The sequence below is a fragment of the Mustela nivalis genome (genome assembly GCF_964662115.1).
Source record: "Mustela nivalis genome assembly, chromosome: 14".
Lineage (NCBI taxonomy): Eukaryota > Metazoa > Chordata > Mammalia > Carnivora > Mustelidae > Mustela > Mustela nivalis.
In genome coordinates this window covers 22847086-22867543 of record NC_139033.1, presented here as the reverse complement: position 1 = coordinate 22867543, position 20458 = coordinate 22847086, and positions in this window count along the sequence as shown.

Below are 20458 nucleotides of genomic sequence, written 5' to 3'. Positions count from 1 at the left end.
TTCCTTCTTTACCAAATGTTCCCGGCAGTGCTCAAGTGTTTATTAAGAGCTCAAAAAAATAGTGTCTCTTTTTGCATGAGATGCCTATCCTTTTATATGCCTTGATTTTATTACTGTTACACTACTCTGAATTTGATTTTTAAGTTATAAATATATATTTTCTTATATGGATATTATATAAATTAATATATACATATTATACAATATATTACATAACATATTCATATATCCATATATAATTAATATATTATGTATATAACTAAATAATATGTACTAAATTATATAGGCATATATAAATGTATATAATTAATATATAATTTATATATTATCACATTATGTTACATTATTCTTTATATATTATTAATTTACATATAAGCAGCTGCAAATATGTGTAATGCAGCTGTAAAGGTACACTTCTGAGTTTCATTTTTATCCAAAACTATCTAATTACTAAGATATAGTATGTCTTTAACTTAATGTACATGTAGTTGTAGCCAAATGGTGGACCTGATCTGAGTCCCTGGGCATGGCCGTTTCCTATCCGAACATTAAAAAGAAATGCTATTGTCTCTCTGCCATTACTGGGCCAAGGGCAGCAGACACCGCGGGCTGCCCACTCCACGTTCACTTCTGCTTCAGTGGGCATGCCAGGACTCTTCCGTGAGAATTTCAGGGGAAGCACCTTCTCGTTCGGCTGTAAGGTTAAATCTTGATCAATCTGTGCCAATCGCGGAGCTCGGAGTCCCTTCATGTAGGTTTAGAAACAGTCATGTCACCTATGTCTGCTGGAGAAACATTTAACAGGGGTTTTGAGAAGGTTTCCCTGCACACAAGCTAACACAAGTTAAACACTTGCTTTGTTTTCCTGGACTGATCCTGTCTGGGTGTGGCTCTGAACAGCTTTTGCAATCCCAGGGGAGCCTGCGTCCCGGGCCAGCATGTTCATGTGGGAGTCTAGGAGATGGAAGGCACCTGGCTGAACCATAGGAATCATCGCCCTGCGGCCTCCGAAGCCTCTTGTCCTAGAAGAAAAGAAACGACTTCTTAGTCTGAGCAGGTTTGAGTCAGGGTTTTCCTTCTGGAGGCTGAAGGATCGTAACCAACACGATACCTGCTGAGAATGATTGCCAACAAGCACACCGACACTGGCACCCAGTCGGGGCTGGTTCCACTTAAGTTACCAAGATGGAAACATCTTGATTACATCTACTGACGACGTCACTGTGGGAAGAAAACATTCAGTGTCCAGAATGATAGACCTAAATTGCATAAAGAGCTTGGGTTGGGGAAAAAAAGTTATAATATGAAAAACTATAATCAACCATATATGGTAGCAGAGGCTTGAAAGCAGCTTAAAGCTGCACATGAACAAGAATTAATGCTGGTTAAAATTTACGATATGCAGAGGATGATTCCAGTTGCTCTGAACCCGAGTAGGCAAGATCACCGAAGCAAGAGGACCGAGGACCCACAGCAAATAAGGGACAGAACTGAAATTTGCCCATACAGAGTTGATTCTGGAGTCGGTGCTTCCAACCATTAAAGAAAGAGCCCCGCAACACCGTACTCAAGGATTGACGGGTCAACCTACTGGCCCCGGAGCGTCGCCACTTGGTCCAGGGGCCATGCTTCCATAAGGTCATTTGCATAGGAGTCGGGCATCCCTTTATGAAAAGCATTGGAATGCATCCAAAACAATGTGATTAAATGAATTTGAAGATTCTTCTTTAATTTCCTGGTTGACCCATTCATTCTTTAGAAGGATGCTCAGCGTGGAGTCTGCTTGTCCCTCTCCCTCCCCCAGCTTGTACTCTCCCTCAAACAAATAAATAAAATAATAAAAAAAAATGAATTTGAAGAGATTAAACATGAAGGGTCACTTATAAGAAAATAAATTGAGAAAATTCAAAGGATTAAGTTAATTTAGGCTAGAAGAAATATACTGTGAGTTTTCAAAAATTTAAAGTTTTGTTGGCAGAAAAATAGTGATCAAATATTCTCCATAATAAGATAAAAGCCATTTTTGAGCTCTTACAATAGGCCAGGCACATATTTTTTATGTAATCATTTGTTTTCCTCCAGGATTCTGACGGTTACTTTATCTTGCGCATTTTTTCCATCTTTGACTCATTTTTGATCACAGTATTATTTATTTCATTTTTATACTACTTATGACATCTTTATTTTAATGTTAATATGCATACATATGTATTTTTTAACATAAGTGTGCTTTTTTTTTGAAGGGTGAATTAAATTTATCAGAATGTTACAGAATTGACTTGCCATATTTAAGAGAAATTGATGGGTTATTCATTATAGAAAAATCCTTATTATTTATTGTGAAATTATTACCTGTTCATTGTAGAAAAAAATAAAAAAGAGAAAAAAGAAGCAAAATAAGGAAAAATTTAAAAGCCCATTTAAGTAAAAAAATTAATCACTGTGGACACCATATACTGATTCAGAAACATAACGATGTGTATATCGAAGTACTGCAAAGACCGACTAGCCTGTGCATTGTTTTTTGTAACCTGCTTTTATACTTAACTAAATTGTAACAATCTTTTCTACTTCAGCAAAATGATTTACAACATATGCTGTACTTCCCGCACGCAAAGTTTCCATCATTTATGTAATCAACCTTCTAATACTGGATACTTGCTTTTCCCTTATTTTCAGTCTTCCTAAAATTTAAATTTACCAAGTACTATACCAAAATTGAGTCTGGTGACCGAATCTTTGGTATGTTCTTAATGAATCCCTGGGTAAAAATTACTATGAAGTCAAATTGAATATATGTTCATAAAACTTTTGATAATTACATGCTTACATAAAGGACATTTGTTTTTCTTTCTTTTGAATTGTCAGTTGATAAATTCTGTCCACTTTTAAAACTAAAGAAGTTGTATTTTTGATTATGAAATGTCTTCATATGTTACAACTAGAAATTCGTTGTCTTACATTACAAATATTTTACCCATTTTGTCTCTAGTGAATTTTGTTTACTGTGCCTTTTGGCAGAGCCAAATCTATTGAACATTTCCTTAATTATTTCATGCTTTTTTTTTAGTAAAAGCTTCCCAATGCCAAGTGTCCCCGGTGGGAGCATATTGCGTGTTGAGGAACACTCCTCTGGTGTGGCTGTGGCCGAGGTTGACTGAGCGAGGGGGACGTGGGAGGAGACAGGGTCCAGTACCTATTGTGGGTGGTGGCAAACCATGCCGAGGTCAAGACTCTGGGTAGTTTTAGGGCCAGGGTGCAGACCACAGGGCAGGTGTGCTGAGAGCGAGCAGAGGGGGGCACACACAGCTGGTTCAGAGCATCCCAGCCACTGGGGAAAGGGATGTGGCTTGTGCAGGATAATGACCATGGAGCTTCAGAGAGCAATGGAGACAACAGGATTTTTTGTAGGTCAGGTATGGGATGTAAGGGAGGGAAGAGCCAGAATGGCTCTGAGGGTTCGGTTCACTGATGGGTGGTAAGGGTGAGCTGAGCGTTTACTGGCAGGGTGAGCATGAGGGCAGGCTTGATCTGAAAACAGGGACCATGGTGTGCGATGTTCTAAACTCGAGATGCCTGTGAGGTTCTCGTTGGGGAGTTGAGTAGGCAGGTGGATGTAAGAATGATCATTTATAAGGTTAATTCAGCGGATAACTGAGAAAATTGATTGTGTGGATGTGATGGGCAACTTTGAAAAGACAAATTTCAGAAGAGGCCAGAAGTAAAAGTGGGTTCCAGAGAGACACCGGAGACAGCCAGGATAAGCATCTCTTCCGAAGAGCTTTAAAACAAAGCAACAGTTGGAGGGGTTGTGCGTCAAGAGACTTGTGGGTCTTTTTCTAAAATAGGAGAAATAATAGCATCTTTGTATGTTAATATGGGCAATCCACTGGAAAGGAAAAAAAATTTATCATGCGAGAGAGGAAGGGGACAGTGACTGGCACCCACCCAAGTGGGAAGGGCCGCAGTGGGAGAACGGAGAGGCCAGCCTTGGCTAGCACATCTCTCCTCACAGTGGGGAAAGCTGTGTAGGGACCCAGACGAAGGCGACTGGGGATCTGCGGCAACGGCCCTTCTCTTTTCTAAATGAGGTTGGACACACGGCCATCCTCTGAGAACCGGCGCCGGATAGGAGGAGTCAGAGCTTTGAGGAGAAGCTAAGACAGGCAGCAGGCATCGGACAGAGGAGACAGTGTGTGGACAAAGGGAACACAGTGTGACCCTCGGGCTGGATGAAAGGCCCAGTGGGATGAGGAATCATGAGTTCAAAGTGAAACCAACAGTAGGGTTCTGTGTTTTCCCCCAGTCCCTGCCATGGCAGGTGAGGGAGCCAGCTGGATTGACGTAGGTTGGCTTTCCCAGGAAAGAATAATAAAACAGCTGTGGGGCAAACGGATCTTGGGTGTGTGACAGCACATGGCGGTGATAGCTCATGGCACCACGAGGGATGAGGAGGGCCGTGAGAGTATGGCAGAATGTGGAAACAGACGCTTGTGTGTGCATCACGGTCAGGCCCCAGCATCGCAGGAGGCAGGAGGCGGTGGGCTGATGCCCAAGGCAGTGAGGGACTCTGAGGGCTCTGCTTCCTCTGCGCCTGATGCGGTTGCTGGGTTTGCTGTTACACTCCGTTCTCTCCGCTGCATGAGAGTCCGCGTGGGTCAGCGCGCCATCCACCGCGCTAGTCCGGTCTCCTTTTGCCTTCCTCACCTCCCCTCCTGTCCGTCCTGGGCGTTCTGCTGTGGACTCCAGGTGTGCTGAGAGTTGAGTCCCAGTGCCCTGCTCCCCTGCTCCCCAGCCTGCCCTTGGCCCACTCCACCTCTGTCTGTCATCCCCCCTACGTGGGAGGTCCTCCACCATGGCCAGGTGACTTTGCGGGTTTTCAGGAGGAAGAGTCAGATAGCATCTCTGCTTGCGTCTTCCTTTTTTCCACTCCAGACATCTCTACTAGACTCTGGAGACCCCAGAGCTTTCTTTTGTTAAGGCAGATAGATGGCTCCTTCCCTACTTTTCAGAATGAATATTGGTCATCCCGGTAGCGTTCTGAGAGTATATTACACACCTGTGCTTATCTCACCCGAATCTTCATTGTTAAAGTTCTCAGAAAATACAGTCCATACTGACTGCCCATCCTCAATCCAACATAAATTCCTTTTTTCCCTGTGATTTTACTTAAACTCTTCTCCAGAATGACCCATGTCTACCATATTAGCTATGCTCAAGCCAGGATCCAGAATACATAAGCCATATCCAGTTATCAATCATATTTTTTAAAGATGAAACACAGTGCAGTGTGTAACATGCACGTTTGTTCAGTGTTAATGCCCAAATTCTCCATCTATTGCAAGGCCTAAGATACAGAACTGACCATTTACTACACTTGGAGGTTCTTCTCATCCTCTAAATTTGAAGTATAGACTGTAGTAGATCTTTATTTTTTAGAGAGAGTGCACTTGGGGGAGGAGGATCAAAGGGAGAGAGAGAGGGAGAGAGAGAATCTTAGGCAGGTTCCACGCCCAGCACAGAGTCTGACCTGGGGCTTGATCTCATGACTCTGAGATCATGACCTGAGCCAAAATCAGGAGTCAGTCACTTAACTGACTGAGCCATCCAGGTGTCCTGGAGCTGCAGTAGATCTTGATGCATCAAAATAGTTGATTTCACAAATATGGCATAGATGAGTCCTGTCCTAACAGCAGTGCACGAGACAAAGCCTCTGAGGAATTTGGATTTCTCTACTAGTCGCCTAGTGAAGACAGGTAGCTAAACAAGCGCCGCTCAGGTGACCTCAACATTTAATGACATCAAGAGTACGCACATTTATTCCTTCCACACACAATTCCGAAGTGGGAAGTTCAGGTTAACTGGGCAAGTCTGCCCCTCAAGTTCGTTCAGGGACCCAGGATCCCTTCTGTCCTCTGCTCGGTCATCTCTTACACCAGCAGAGGCAGGCAGGAAGCAGGGTAGGGAGGACGGAAGGAAAGGAGGGAGGGAGGGAGGACATGGTGCTCAAGTCTCGGTCCCTGAGTCAAGAGAGGGCACGCCCTGCTTGCGTCCGCAGTCCCTCCACGACGACGCGGGCCGGGCGTGCTGACCTACCGAGCTGGGAGAGAAGTTGGGGAATGCAGTCTAGCTCCCAATGACGTATTAGAAGGCTAAGATCATATCACCATTGGGAAAGGGAGAAGGATTTCAGAAGGCAGCTACCAGTCTTCTCCCGAGTGAGCAACTTCGGCAGTAGTCTGCTTGTAGAAAGGGAGGAGAACAACCAAGTCCATTTTAGATGGACTCAATAGAGCAACATTCCTAAAAAATAATGGCATTATGGTCCTCTGCAAGGGTCTGCCTCTTCTAAATGTCAGTGCTCTTGTCTTTAAGATGTGCGAAGACCATCCAGCCTGGGGCAAGCCGAATCGGTTACTATTTAAAAACGCTATGGTACCAAAAACAGTGGAAAGGGACATTTAGCTACCAGGAAAATTGGGCTAAAAGAAGCTGCTGTTACTATCCTAATGTCAAAATCTCTCACAGAGAAGAGAAACAAGGTAGAAAAAAAGGTGATAATTGGGAAGTTGATCTGATGCTTCCAAGATCTCTTCTGGAATGAGGTTTCTTCTTCTTTTTTTTTTAACTTTTTTTTTTTTTAAGATTTTATTTATTTATTTGACAGACAGAGATCACAAGTAGGCAGAGAGGCAGGCAGAGAGAGAGGGGGAAGCAGGCTTCCTGCTGAGCAGAGAGCCCGATGCAGGGCTTGATCCCAGGACCCTGAGATCATGACCTGAGCCAAAGGCAGACCTTAACCATTGAGCCACCCAAGCACCCCTGGAATGAGGTTTCTATGAAAAATAATAATTATTTCAACATATCCATAACCAATATTGATTGAGCTTCTACGGGGGGCCACAGGCTTTGCTAGGGGCTGAGCACACAGTGGTCGGACGGGACTCTACCTCCAAGTTTGCTTTCTGTCCCTTCACGAAGCATTTATTTTCAACCACATTTCCTATGTGCTTTAATGATGCAATCCCCTGCACCTGAGGACATTTCAGATTTTATTTCCTTCTGCTGGCTCAGGGGACTGTTGGTGTTTAGCTATTTGGTAAGTGGATCATCACAGGACAGTCTAAAATAGAAACTAAATCTCTTTCTTTCTTTCTTTCTTTCTTTCTTTCTTTCTTTCTTTCTTTCTTTCTTTCTTTCTTTCTTTCTTTCTTCCCTTTGCAAAAGTCTGTCTGTGCTTTAGAAGTTTTCTTAGAAAAATAGGAAGAAAATAATGTGTTTAATGCCCAATTAGAGAATGCAGTCTAGAATCAAGTGCTGAATATAGATAACCAAAGGAGTTGGACAATTTATTTAATCTTTCATCTTGATCTACAGGGCTCGAGGGGGCTGAGAAATACCTTAAAAATGCACAGAGCATAGAAAGTACGACTTTTACATGAAATGCGATTTTCAAAATCACAGTTTTTTCCTTGCTTTCTACCAATGTTTATGTTTGAAGATCATCCTTACTATTTACCACACCAAGACAAAATAAGGGAAAAGAGTGGAGAACTCCTGAAGCACATGCCCTGAATTCAGTTACCGGCAGTTATGTAAGGAAAAACAACAGTGAGAGAAACCGCGTGGGAAATTCAAAGCTTCTATTTCATCAGTCAAATCACAGGGATCATAAATTCTTTTTGCCTTTTTTTTTTTTTAACACACTTCCAGGAAGAAATGGGCATAGTGGGCAAATAAATAAAACATTTTGAAACTTTATTTTCTTAATAAAAAGACTCCATTACAGGTACAATTTTTGAAACTACTCTTTTGTATTATTTTATATTAAAATGCACTATGATTAAAATTGACAGTAAGTTTTCAAGACGCTTCAGAAATACATAGACATTTTATGTGAAGGCTCACTGAAAAGGTTTGTAGAAGGAGAACCTGGGGTTCATTCGTACAGCAATTTAACGGAGACCTCCAAACACAAAAATGCCGACCCGTCAGTCTCGGGATAGACGTAGCTTTCCTGGAGGCCTGCGGAAAAAGGCAACTGGTCCAGCTCTTCACTAAACTCACTTTTAGTATAACCTCCTGAGGGCAGAGGCATCTGTCTGCCTCGTTCACCACTGGGTGCTTGAGGTCAGCCACAGCTATTGGCACATAATAAACTCTCAATAAATATTTGCTGAGTGAACACATGAATTACACATTCAGAAAAGACGTGGAGCCTCATTAGAAGAGACGTCACCAGGATGGATGTTCCTGGAAGGACTGTGTGGGCGCCGGGCCACCTGCAGAAGCACAGCGCCGGTGCCCGGCAGGAGCGCGGCAAACCTTCCTTCCGAGCAGATGCAGCCTTTGGCAATATTGGGAGGTGACTTTTATACGTGTCCTTTGCCGTTTCTTAAATTAAGGTGTAATTTCCATATAATGAAAGGTACATACCTTGCGTGTTTGGTTCCCTGAATGTTGACCATTAGATCCACTCCTGAAACTACCAGACAAAACCAGGTCCAGAGCATCTCCAGCACATGCCGTAATTCCTTTGTGTTCCTTTCCAGGAGTGCCCTACGCCCACCCCGCAGCCCGCACGCAGCGGCTTTCCTGAGCTCTGTCGCCGGAGAGCAGGCGCTTGTCTGCTTCAGATGAAGGGAAACAAGCAGCCTGTGTGCTCTGTGCTCCTTCCCTTGACGCAGAACGCCGGTTTTGAGATTCGGCTGTGTATTTGCATGTATCAGTAGTTCATTCCTTTTTATCACTGACTGGCATCCCGCTGTATGAACACACCGTACATTATTTACCTATTCTCTTCTTGAGAGACGTGTTGTCACTTCCAGTCTGGGGCTATTTTGAATAAGACCGCCAAGGATATTCTTGTACAAGTCTCTTAGGATTCCCAGACCTAATTCCAACATCAGGGATGGGAAGGTCGCCCCCTCCTCAATAACAAGAAACTCTTGGACACGAGCAGTGCGTCTGAGAATCCAACTCAGTTCTGACGCTCTCTATCCAGAAACAGCACCAAATCCCATAGACGAGAGGTTCTGCCCTAGAGGACCATCCCTCTACTCCCCACTTCAGACCCTAGTCACAAGTCCAGCCTGTTACCCATGCCCCTGCTTGACCTCCTGGCATTTGGTTTGTTTGCTACAGAAGATGACAGAACTCAGAGAAACACTGACGCTAGCCAGTCTGTTGAAGAAAATGCTAAGGGATATGAATCAACAGCCACAGCAAGGGATGCCAAGGGCAAGTTCCTGAACAAAGGAGCTAGTTCCTGGTGGACTCGGGCCCTGCTTGATGACCCATAGAGAGCAAATGCAGAAGCTCTCTGAAAACAAACGACAAACAAACAAACAAACAACACATGGCTGTCCTCTGCGGTTTTTGTGGAGGCTGCGTTGCAAAGTTGTGACGGCTTAAGTCACTGGTTCTTGGCTGATTCACCCTCTCAACCCCTCTCCCCTCCCTGGACAAGAGGTGGGAATGAAGGTTCGAAACTCCAATCACATGGCTGGTCCTCCCGGCCGCCAGGCCACCCTTGGGTGGGTCCAAAAGTCACCTTCATTAATCACAAGACACCTAGTTCACTTTACTGGCTCTCAAGGGTTTTCAAGAAGTGTGGATGAAGGCCAAATGCGTGAGATGTATTTTGGTTTTCTGAATGACAACATGTTTATTTCTTATAAGTCAGTGTGCAATAAAGTTTTACTGTAGCATGTATTTCCATTTCTTTGGGGGTAAATACTTAGGAATGGATCCCAGAGCGGGTACAGATCTGTGTTTACCCTTGTAGGAACTGGGAAGCAAAATGATCCCTCCTTTCAACACTCCCTCTAGAAGCGTGCGGCGCAGCACTCTACGCCCTGCCCACATTTGGTATTACCAACCTTTTTCATTGTAACCACACTCGTGGGTGTGATAGGGTATTTCATTGTGGAACTCACTTTTATTTCTCTGATGATTAATGATGCGATATTTAATGGATCAGTCATTCACGTATGTTCTATTGTTAAGTGTCTGTTCAAGTCTGATTTTTATTGGGTTGTCTTTTTATTATTGATTTGTAGGAGTTGTTTGTATATTCTGGGTGCTAGTATTTTGTCAGTTATATGTACCACAATATTTTTTTCCCTTACAGGTCGGAGAAAAGCAGCCAATAATAGGCTTTCAGAGATGACATTCTCATTTTTATAATCTTAGACAATGGTTTCCAAATCTTAGGGACTATGGCAAAGCTTTCACCATACCAAAATGTAAAGAGAAATAACACCGATTGTAATGAGTGTTCATGAGGTTAAATTTAATTACTTGAAGGGACTGACTCTGGGCTTATGTCTATCCTATTGTTGTTGTTGAAATGACCTTTCTGTAATGAAATATTGGTTGTAGTAGATGGTAGGTTTGTTTGGTTTAATTTTAATATGACTATTTTATATTCTTGCTTTGCATACGTTACTGAATATGTTTTGCAAATGTCACTGTTTCCCAAGTCGGGGAAGTGCAGCTCTAACCCAAGTCATGACTTAAGGTGGACGTTTCAGATCAAATTAGGGGTAACAGTAATGCCCCTGGCGGAGGCATCTGGAGCCATGCAAAGGTTTTCTCCCCCACTTAAATCTATGTGTTTGATGCAAGATCTCCTAGTGGTGTTCCACCAAAGAAATCAGGACACATCGTTATAATGCATTTGGCATTTTCCCTTTTGCTAATATATATGTCTTGCCTGAAACCAGAGTCTTGCCAAGTCAGAAAAACAGCATCTATTGCTTCCATCCATTTTCCCAGGCACGTGATTTTGATACGGAGGGAAATCTGATTAGTCTAAGAGTTTACTCACCATATAAAAGAGACCACTTATTTTTCAGTACAGTGCTAATTTCTAGGAGGCTATAATGAGATTTTTGTTATTAAGAAATAATCAATTCATTTAATAAAGTCTAAAAAGCATATAAAATAGGGCACTTGCTGAAAATAGAAGTTGTTTAACTTTCCAGATTTTACCATTTTGGTACAGAAGAAGGCTTTGCATTATTATGATAAATCTGTCAATAAAAGCTACTTAATTTGCTACCTTAATTGATTGAGAAAAATTTGGTTAAGTCAGATGCTTAACACTAAGTATGTAGAAAAAAAAATATATAATTCAGGTCATGGGAAGTGATTTTACTATTATATTATGTATATACATATACAATATATATAAAAATCCCTGAATGTATCTTATTCCCTTTTGTGAGATAAGTTCACAATTTTATTAGTCTTTTAATGTCATTCTGATCCCTCATTTAGAATCTAATGAATTTGATAGTTCTTGCCATCATAGGTTCCTATGTGACCGAAATGAGAAACGAAAAGTGTTCCCAGGGAGTTGGGTTTTAGTGATTTCCTTTCTCTCCAAGTCTGCATGGTTTTCTCTCGCATTGACAAAGATACCAGAGTTTAGAAATGCCATGAGCCACAATTGAGGATTTTACGATTAAGGAGTAATTGGAGTCAATTATCTGAGAAGGTCCTTCAGGAAGATGGTGGTGGTGGTGATATGGCGGTAACAATGGCAGTTACCCCTCTGGAGAGTGTACAGTGAGCCAGGCACTGTGGTGAGTGCTTTACGTGCATTAACTCATCAATCCCCGAAACAGCCCTGTGAGGTCTTAAGAATGGAAAGTGGTAATTCATACGGAACCGGGTGAATAACCTGGGAACTTCATGTGCCAGAGCAAATCTCTCAACTCTGGCTGTTGGTTGACTCACCCGGGAAATGTGGAAAAAATGTAGATGCCTGAGTCACTGCTGGAGGTTGCAAAGGAACTGACCTGGGGTGGGGCCTGGGCTTTGGTATTCGTTTTGGAAAGCAGCCAGCTGATCTCTGTGCACTGCCGAAGCTGAGAATGACTACTCCAGAGCAGGTCTTTCACTTCGTGAGATTATGTGTCTTAGGGAAATCACTTGACCTCTCTGAGCATCATCTGGAAAATAAAGGCAAGTGCTGCCCTTCTGAACTCTCAAGTCAGGTATGTTTTGAAAAAGCTATAAATTATTGTTTGCTAATGCCTTTAAAAAGATTGAATGGTAATTATATTAAGTATTGTCATTAACTGTGAACAATGCCAGCGTGAAATGAAGAAGAGATGTAAAAATTTATTGACTTTGCTAGTTTGACATGATGTCATAATAAACCCATCCCTGTACAATACCTGGAAAAATAATCTCTGTAGTTACTTTCATTCTACATGATGGAATTCACTAGAGGTACTGTAGAAGGTAGGACATTGTATTTTGACACATCTACGAAGAATGGAACACTTTATCAGTTCCTGGGTCTCAGGGATTCACGGGGCAAAACTTTTCTTTTCTTTGTTCTACCCTTAGCAATCTATCTAGTTCTGGGAAGGGACCCAGAAGACATAAATTTAAATACAGAAGAATATATACATAAGATAATGGAACAGCTGCCAACCAATATTTTTCCAGAACAGAGCTCCAGCTTCATGCCCAATTACATGGTCCAAAATCATTATAATAAAGTTGATAATCAGAGTGGGAAAAAGTAACAAAAAATTAAGATAATCTTTTATTTGCATGACTCACATTCAACTTCAGTGACATATGATCAAAAGCACATGTATAGGGACGCCTGGGTGGCTCAGTTGGTTAAGCACCTGCCTTCGGCTCAGGTCATGATCCCAGCGTCCTGGGATCGAGTCCCACATCGGGCTCCTTGCTCCGCAGGGAGCCTGCTTCTCCCTCTGACTCTTCCTTCCACTCTGTCTGCCTGTGCTCGTTCTCACTCACTCTCTCTCTGACAAATAAATAAAAAATTAAAAAAAAAAAAAAAGCACATGTATATGGAGAGTCCTTTATGAGCCTCATTGTTTTGAATAATGAATGTTTGAAAATAGGATCTTATGGAAATCATACTGACTATGCACACACAAGTCCTTCATAACTCCAAAATGTAAGGTAGGCTGTAGAATGCCTGGTAGAGGAATTTGGCTTTCAGGAGCTTCAAGAAATAAAAGGCAACAAATAAACAGCATCGCTGGGAGAGCCATGAGGAAGAATTTTGAATTAATGGTAAAGTTTGTGCCTTTGGAATTTTTTCAAAAGTCCACAGAGACCATGGATATTAGAAAATTTCATTTACTAGAAACATTTATTATATTATTAGATATAAAAATATATGCACTACTTAAACAAATGTAAGTATATTTTATTACGTATTATTTTGTTAATTATAGAAATTTAAAATCCCTACTCATTTTTAAAACCCACATGTTAATCACTGCGTATTACTCTTCTGATTTGGTGTGTACAACAATTTCAGAACTTGCACATCAAGAAGGAAAAAGAAGGGATGCCTGGCTGGCTGGGTCAGTCACGCATCTGACTTTGGCGCAGCTCAGGATCTCAGGGTCCTGGGATCAAGCTCCTTCTGCTTGTCCCTCTTCCTCTCCCCCTCCCCCACTCCTGCTCTCTCTATCTCTCTCAAATAAATACATAAAATCTTTTTTTTTAAAGAAAGGAAAGAGAAAAGTTCTTACTTTGATAACCCTAGAAAGAAAGGACCCTTCTTTCTGAGTGCGAGGCCAAGGATGGGTTACTTCCTGTCTTCTAAATTCAGACACAAATACATTCATGATGCAGAGTACAAGTAAAACATTTTCTTTTCATTTAAATGTGTTTATAAATTGCATGAAATGATTCAAGCTTGTAACATTCCTTTGGCAAACATTGGCAGATACAGACTTTTGTCGTATAAATCAGTTGCAGTCTGAGCCAAAGACTTTCTCTCTCTCGCACATATTTGACAGGAGTGTACACAAGAGCTAAACAATGCCAAGACTAATATTGTTTTAAATAGATATATGCTACTTTTAAAAGGGAAGGAAATAAATGTCAAATTGGGGCTGTTGGATCGCGAGTAAGTCAGACCGCACTCAGGAGACGGAACGCAACGTTGTTCTTCCAATCCGTTTCCACACCCTGATTGATAACTATTGACTTCCCCATCAGCCTTTCAGAGAGCTCCAGCTAAATCCACGGGCTCCCATTCTTCCCCAGAGGCCAGTTCGCTGTGCCTCCTGCTCCCTCCCAGGAGGGCGTCGCCTCGGTCCCTCAGAGCTGTCCCCACGGCCTGCCTCTCTCTCCTCCTTTCCCGCTCCTCTGACACCCCTACCTGTCTTTGTGTTTTCCCTCCCTGCTCCCGAACTGCCCAGTCTCCTTCTACCTCCGCTGCTGGTGGGCAGGGACTCTCTCTGGGCCACTGCCCTGATCTCCACGGTTTGGGCAACCATCCTGTGTTTCAGTCTTGGTGCTACCACAGCAACAGAACTGTATCATTTGCCCTTCTGCACAGCAGACGTCCCAACCCAAGGTGACGGCAGGGCTTCGGAAACCCCTGGGGGAGGCTTCCAGCTTCCGGTGTTGCCAGCAGTGCTCGGCCCTCCTTGGTGGCCCGGTCCTGTCGCTTCCTTGTCATCAAGTGGACTTCTGTCTCCGTGTGCCTCTGACTTCCTGTAGGACGGCACCGCATGCTGGGTGCTCTTGACACTTCGGAAACGATGGGACGAGTCAAACAGTAATAAAGGCTGAGTACGGCAAGCCAGAGGCCTCCCCGGCAACTTACAGAGGGACTCTTGTGTCCTTCACCCACTGGGCAGGAAGCCTGGGACTTCATCACAAGAGTAGGGGGTCCCTGGGAAGGTGGAACTATTGACCTCAGCAAGTCTGTTGGCCGAGGTCAGGGCCCTGGGTGGGAAGGAGTGGACCCGGAGGTTGGATCCGAATATCCGCACTGATGCGCTCCGAAGTCTTGTACTCTGGAGTGCAAGAACCCTGGTCCTCTGAGTGCAGAACTCCTGACCGTCTCTGCTCTCCCGTCACCCAACAACATGGGGCCTGACAGATGTGACCCACGGGTCAGCCCCTTCTCTCCTCCTGGACAGAAACAGTAACTGGGGATGAGTCATACCTCACTGGCTGGGGAACGGTTGGCCTGGTAACAGAGGAAAGGGACGTGTCTGCATAGGAGCAGGGGACCCAGAAAACGTGTGGCCCTGGGGAGTGGGTAAGTGCGTGAGTGAGTCAGTTTTGAGGCTGCAGGTTCAAGACTTGGGAAGGTGGGCAACATGTAGGGTAACCAAAGTTCATCAATGTGGGACCCTCCTTCAAATGCAGGATTTAAATCTTGGCAAGACCTGGGAGATGATGCCACCATGCTGCTAATAATGCTTTTCAGAGGCCCAGGGAGGGCCGTGGCCCACACAAAGCGAAGTAGACCTGCTGGGACCGGGAGGCGTTGGTGAACAAAGGGACTCTACAGAACCTCCCCGCAGTCGGCTCACGAGAGTTAATGTGCAAAGCGACGTCAGTCCCTTGGAGGAGTACGTGTGTGTTCTGTGTGTGTGCATGTGTGTGCAGGCGTGTGTGGTGTGTGTGCCGCACGTGAGAGCGTATGGAAGAGTGGGCACCACACGCAGGCACATGAGTGTGCATGGTGTGCGGACTGTGTGTGAGCGTGTGCGCTGTGTGTGGAAGTGCGTGAGAGAGTACATGTGAATCTGTGTGGTGTGCACCGTGCATATGAGAGCCTGTGTGACAGTGTGTGAGTACACGTGGGGGTATGATGGAATCTAGTTGTAAGTCCCCAGACGGCATGCTCCACACGGATGGGGGGTCGTCTGAAAGCTTCTGCGTGTGTATTTGCTTTACTGGCTGGTGGTCCAACCACAGGACCGTGAAGCCTGCCTTCCTTCCCTTTCAGAGGAGGGGACTTTGTGGTGGGGTGTACAGAAACGGGTCCCAGTCACCTAAAACTGGGATAAAGGGATATTTATTATCTTTTCTGAAACACATCTTGGCATCTCTCTCTCTCTCTCTCTCTCTTTTTTTTTTTTTTGACATAGACTACTTTTCGAGTACTTTTAAGTCCTACCCAGACTGAGAGGGTGAGGCAGGGATCGCCCATCCTGCCCTGCCCCCACACATGCATATGCTTCCTTACCGGCAATGTTCCCCCAGGAATGGTACACTTGTTATAATCGATGACTCTGCTTTGACACATCATTATCCCCCGAAGTCCCTACTTGACATCAGGGTTCACTCTTGGTGTTGCGGGTTTTGAGCGACGTATAATGCCGTGTGTCGCCCATCACCGCATCACACAAGAGCTCCCCTGCCCTAGAACCCGCTGTGCCCCGCTGATCCATCTTCTCGTTCCTCTAGACCCTGGCAACCACTTATTCTTTTATTGCCTCCATCGCTCTGCCTTTCCAGATTGTTGTATAGTTGGAACACACAGCATGGCGCCTTTTCAGCCCGGCTTCCTTCACTAAGTAATATCTGCATACCTTTGTAGTCTCCTCTGCTACTACTCCCTGCTTCACAATTTAAACTTCAGCAGTTGCAAATGTGGACAGTTTTTCACACACAACACTGTGTGTGTCTGTGTGTCGGCTCACCCTGCCTCCCTGGCTTGAAAACTCTGTCTCTCCATTCTTAGCTTGGCGAAGAACTCTTTCTCTCGATTCACCTTTGAGACACTGTCATTTCCTAGGAGCCATCTCTGGCCACGCTCCCTTTCCTGGAGTTATAATTTCCCTCTTCAACCTGCTCACAATGCTCGATGCACGTTTTCTCATTGTATCTCATGCAGTTGACTACGGCTTAAGGTCTGTGTCCTCTTATAGCCTACGTGCAGCTACCTTCACCTTCCTGCACAGTATCGGGCACCCAGGAGGAAAAGGAGCAACATTTCTACAACGTAGTCATAGGCCATGAGCATCGGCCGTAAGAAATGACAAGGAACCACACCCGGTCATCCAGAGGGGACACAGAAAGAACTGGCACCATCCCAACATGTGGCTTGATGGGGTTTCTACACATTAGCTCTCACTCCCCCAACCAGAATGGGATGTGAGGACACATGAAGAAGCAGGGGTGCAGGTAGTTGTCTTAGTTGGCTTGAGAGAAGAGCAAAACTCGCCAGCCTGAAGCAGGACATGTCCCTCTGAGGCTGAACAGTAGCAGGTCAGTTAACGCTGGGAGGAGAGCGCCAGATGTGGAGACGGGCAGATGTTTGGGAGAGCATCTTGTTAGAAGGTCAGAAAGGGAAAGGGCATCAGTCTTCCCACGGGGGCAGTGGGGACTACTGGCCCCGGGATCTGCTAAAGTGATCGACTGCGACCCCAAACTGATGGAGAAAGTTCCCGACATCATTCGCATTATTTACCGACACACCTTTAACGGCTACTGAACATTTTATATAGGGCTTGGTCATTGGTTATTTAGCCCTTTATTTCCTATTAAATATTTGTATCTAGTTTGGTAATTGTAGTAAAATAATACCACCAAGAGCTCATTTGTATGTACATGGCTTTGTTTTCCCGTTTCCATAAACTCAATAATTAGAAGTAAAATTACTGGGCCAAAAAGTAAAACCACTTTTTTAACCTCTTTAAGCTTTTTAGTGTGTAAAACACTAATGTGATTCATAAGTCAAAAAAATATATGAAAGGGTACATTGAAAGGATGCTCACTGTGTGCCCGCGCCCTCCCCCATCTCCATCCACCTTGTAAGCAATCATATTACTTAATTTGTGACCAGTTTTTCTTGTGCTTTTTTCAAAATAATGTGAAATACATACCCACATATTACATATGTAATTGTATGACATATAATAATAAAAGTTGCATATATTTTTTCTTCCTCTTCCTTACACAAAAATTAACATGGTATATACACTATTTTATATCTTGATTTTTCACTTATTTTTTCATAAAGACCTTCCTCATTTTTAAAGGCTGCAAGCTATTCTATTATGTAGTTGTATCATAATTTATTCAATTTTTATTTCGCTATTGATGCTCATTTGGATTGAGTCGGTCTTTTGCCTTTATGAATAAAGATGCAATAAACCATCTTGTTATTATGCCGTGTGTCGCCCATCACCGCATCACACAAGAGCTCCCCTGCCCTAGAACCATCTGAGTAGGTTCCTAAGAAGAAGACTACTGGGTCCAAAGATAAATGCACGTGTAATATTGTTAGATATCTCAAACTCTCTTCCATGCAGCTTATGCCATTTTTTTTTATATGAGAGTTCCTGTTTCCCTTTAGCTTTGCCAACAGAATGTGTTGTTAAAACCCTATGAACACTTTTAATCCACATAACCAGATTTACTTCCCCAAATCTATCAATTTGTATCCTAATGATCTAGTGGGTATCTCAAAAACGGGATCTCAAACTCTGACATTCTGGATATCTTCTGGGGAGAGACAAAGAGAATGAAGGTCCTTGTCATATGAAGAAGACAGATTCCTCTTGCATTTGGGGGTGGGGCAATTTTCCGTCATTTGAGGGTTGTCACCTTTGCAGTAAGTTTAGTACCAGTGGACTCTTCCCTATAAACACTAATCATTAAGACCATCAAGAACCTCAGTTCAGCACACAGTTGCTCTCTGAACATGTTTAAAACTGGTCAGGTGCCAAATGCAAGCAGAGATAGGCAGCTCCTGGGATTAATAGGTTTTAGCGCCACATAATAACAATTTCCCCAAATGAAGACTTGCCCGGGTTGGAATGATCTCTCTGAGAGGATGGTGGGCTCCATCTTGGGAGGTAGAAATGAGAGCTCCGTGGCCATTCCTCCAGAGCACAGGGAACAGAATCACCACGTGCAACAACATGTTGGACTGGCTGATTCTGCTCATAGTATGCTTTTTCATAAAGCAATCCATTTGTTTTTTCAGAGACACTCTCTGGAACTTTCAGTGCTGTGAGGTCCTCTCCCTCTTCAACATGTGTGACATTTGACGTCTGGTCCGCACCTGAGCCTGTCCTGTGAAAACACACTCACGCTTCGTACTTTTCTATTAGGAAACAGAAAAACTTGGCACTTGTCTAAATACTGAGTTTTCTAAGAATGAATTTGAATTTTCATACAAATAAGAAAAAATCATATTGGGATATTTCTAGTGACTAAAGCAACAAATCAAACAGTATGTATTGCTGTCTTCTATGTGAAAAACATGTACACAGGCTTTCTGAAAACCACAGCTAACTTACAGTGGAAATATCTAGTCAAAGTAAAGCTGGTCTCATCTCCCAGGATTTTACATATGCCATTGCATTCTACCTGGCAAGACGAATAGCAAATAGAATTGTCACCCTAAAACTTGAAAAGCAAACCTTGATATAAGGATCTGCCCCAACGGATTAAGTCCCATATTTAAATGGACTCAGGTGTTGTTCTCCTGTAGTTGGACGCTTTCTTCCTTTCCCAAAGTAAAAAATGGAGCAATTAAAGAAAAACTAAAATATTTCTAGCACTTAACCTTTTGTCTGTGAGGGGGGGCTTCCTAATTTTATTTTATTACTTTTATTCCAAATATACCATAAACCTAAAATTAATTACAACAATTACATAAGTTATTTGAAAATACATAATTCCAATAATTTCAGTGGTTGTATATTGAACGGATCCATATTGTCCACATACTGTTTGCCAGCCAGTAAGTCGGGAGAGAAGACAATGAAGCCACCGGAATACGGAGAGCATCTGCTCAGATGCCCACCAGGCACCATCTCCCCCTCAGTGCTGGAGGCTTCCCTGTCTGGACTAACACATCCTACTGGGCAACAGGGACAGCCAAGTGTCCCAATAGGGAAGGGCCAGTCTACCAAAACACCTGGCAACGGGAAAGCCAGACTTCAATAAAAACAAAAAGATTCATCTGAGGATGAAAAACAGCAGAGAGAAATGTGGAAAGCAAAGCACTTCCATGCTGATTCCACCCCTGTGAGGCCCTGGACAATCACTTTTCCTCTCTGGGTCCATAAGGATTCTCTTCTCTAAAATGAGGAGACCCATGGGTGCTTGGATGGCTCATTCATTAAGCATCTACCTGTGGCTCAGGTCATGATCCCAGGGTCCTAGAATTGAGCCCTGCATCAGGGCTCCCTGCTCAGTGGAGAGTCTGCTTCTCCCTCTCCCACTCCCCCTGTTTGTGTTCCCTCTCTCACTTTGTCTCCCTCTGTCAAATAAATAAATAAAATCTTTTTTTAAAAATGAAATAAAATGAGGAGACCTCTTCCAGATTCACATTTCTGTAATTGACTCCATGCTTTTGTGATTTACTTGACTGCAATAAGTTTCTTTTCTTGCTCTGGAGTTGTGGGTACTGTCTGAAAGCTTCACAGGATCTATTCTACTAGGAAAGAACTCCAAGATATTTAAGACTATCTTTGTTCCTGGCAACCTAAGGGTGATATCAGACAAGACTTTAGACCTCATCAGAGGTAGTTCAGACCAGAAAAGTCTTGGGAGAGCATTTTCCATCACACCACATGATCTTGATCTTCCCTTCAGAGGCCCTCATTCTTGGCTCTTCATAGTAGATCCAGCCTAGGCATTACACTCTGCCAGAGCCCAACCCAGTGGGGAGTTAAGTGAGTATGGTCCT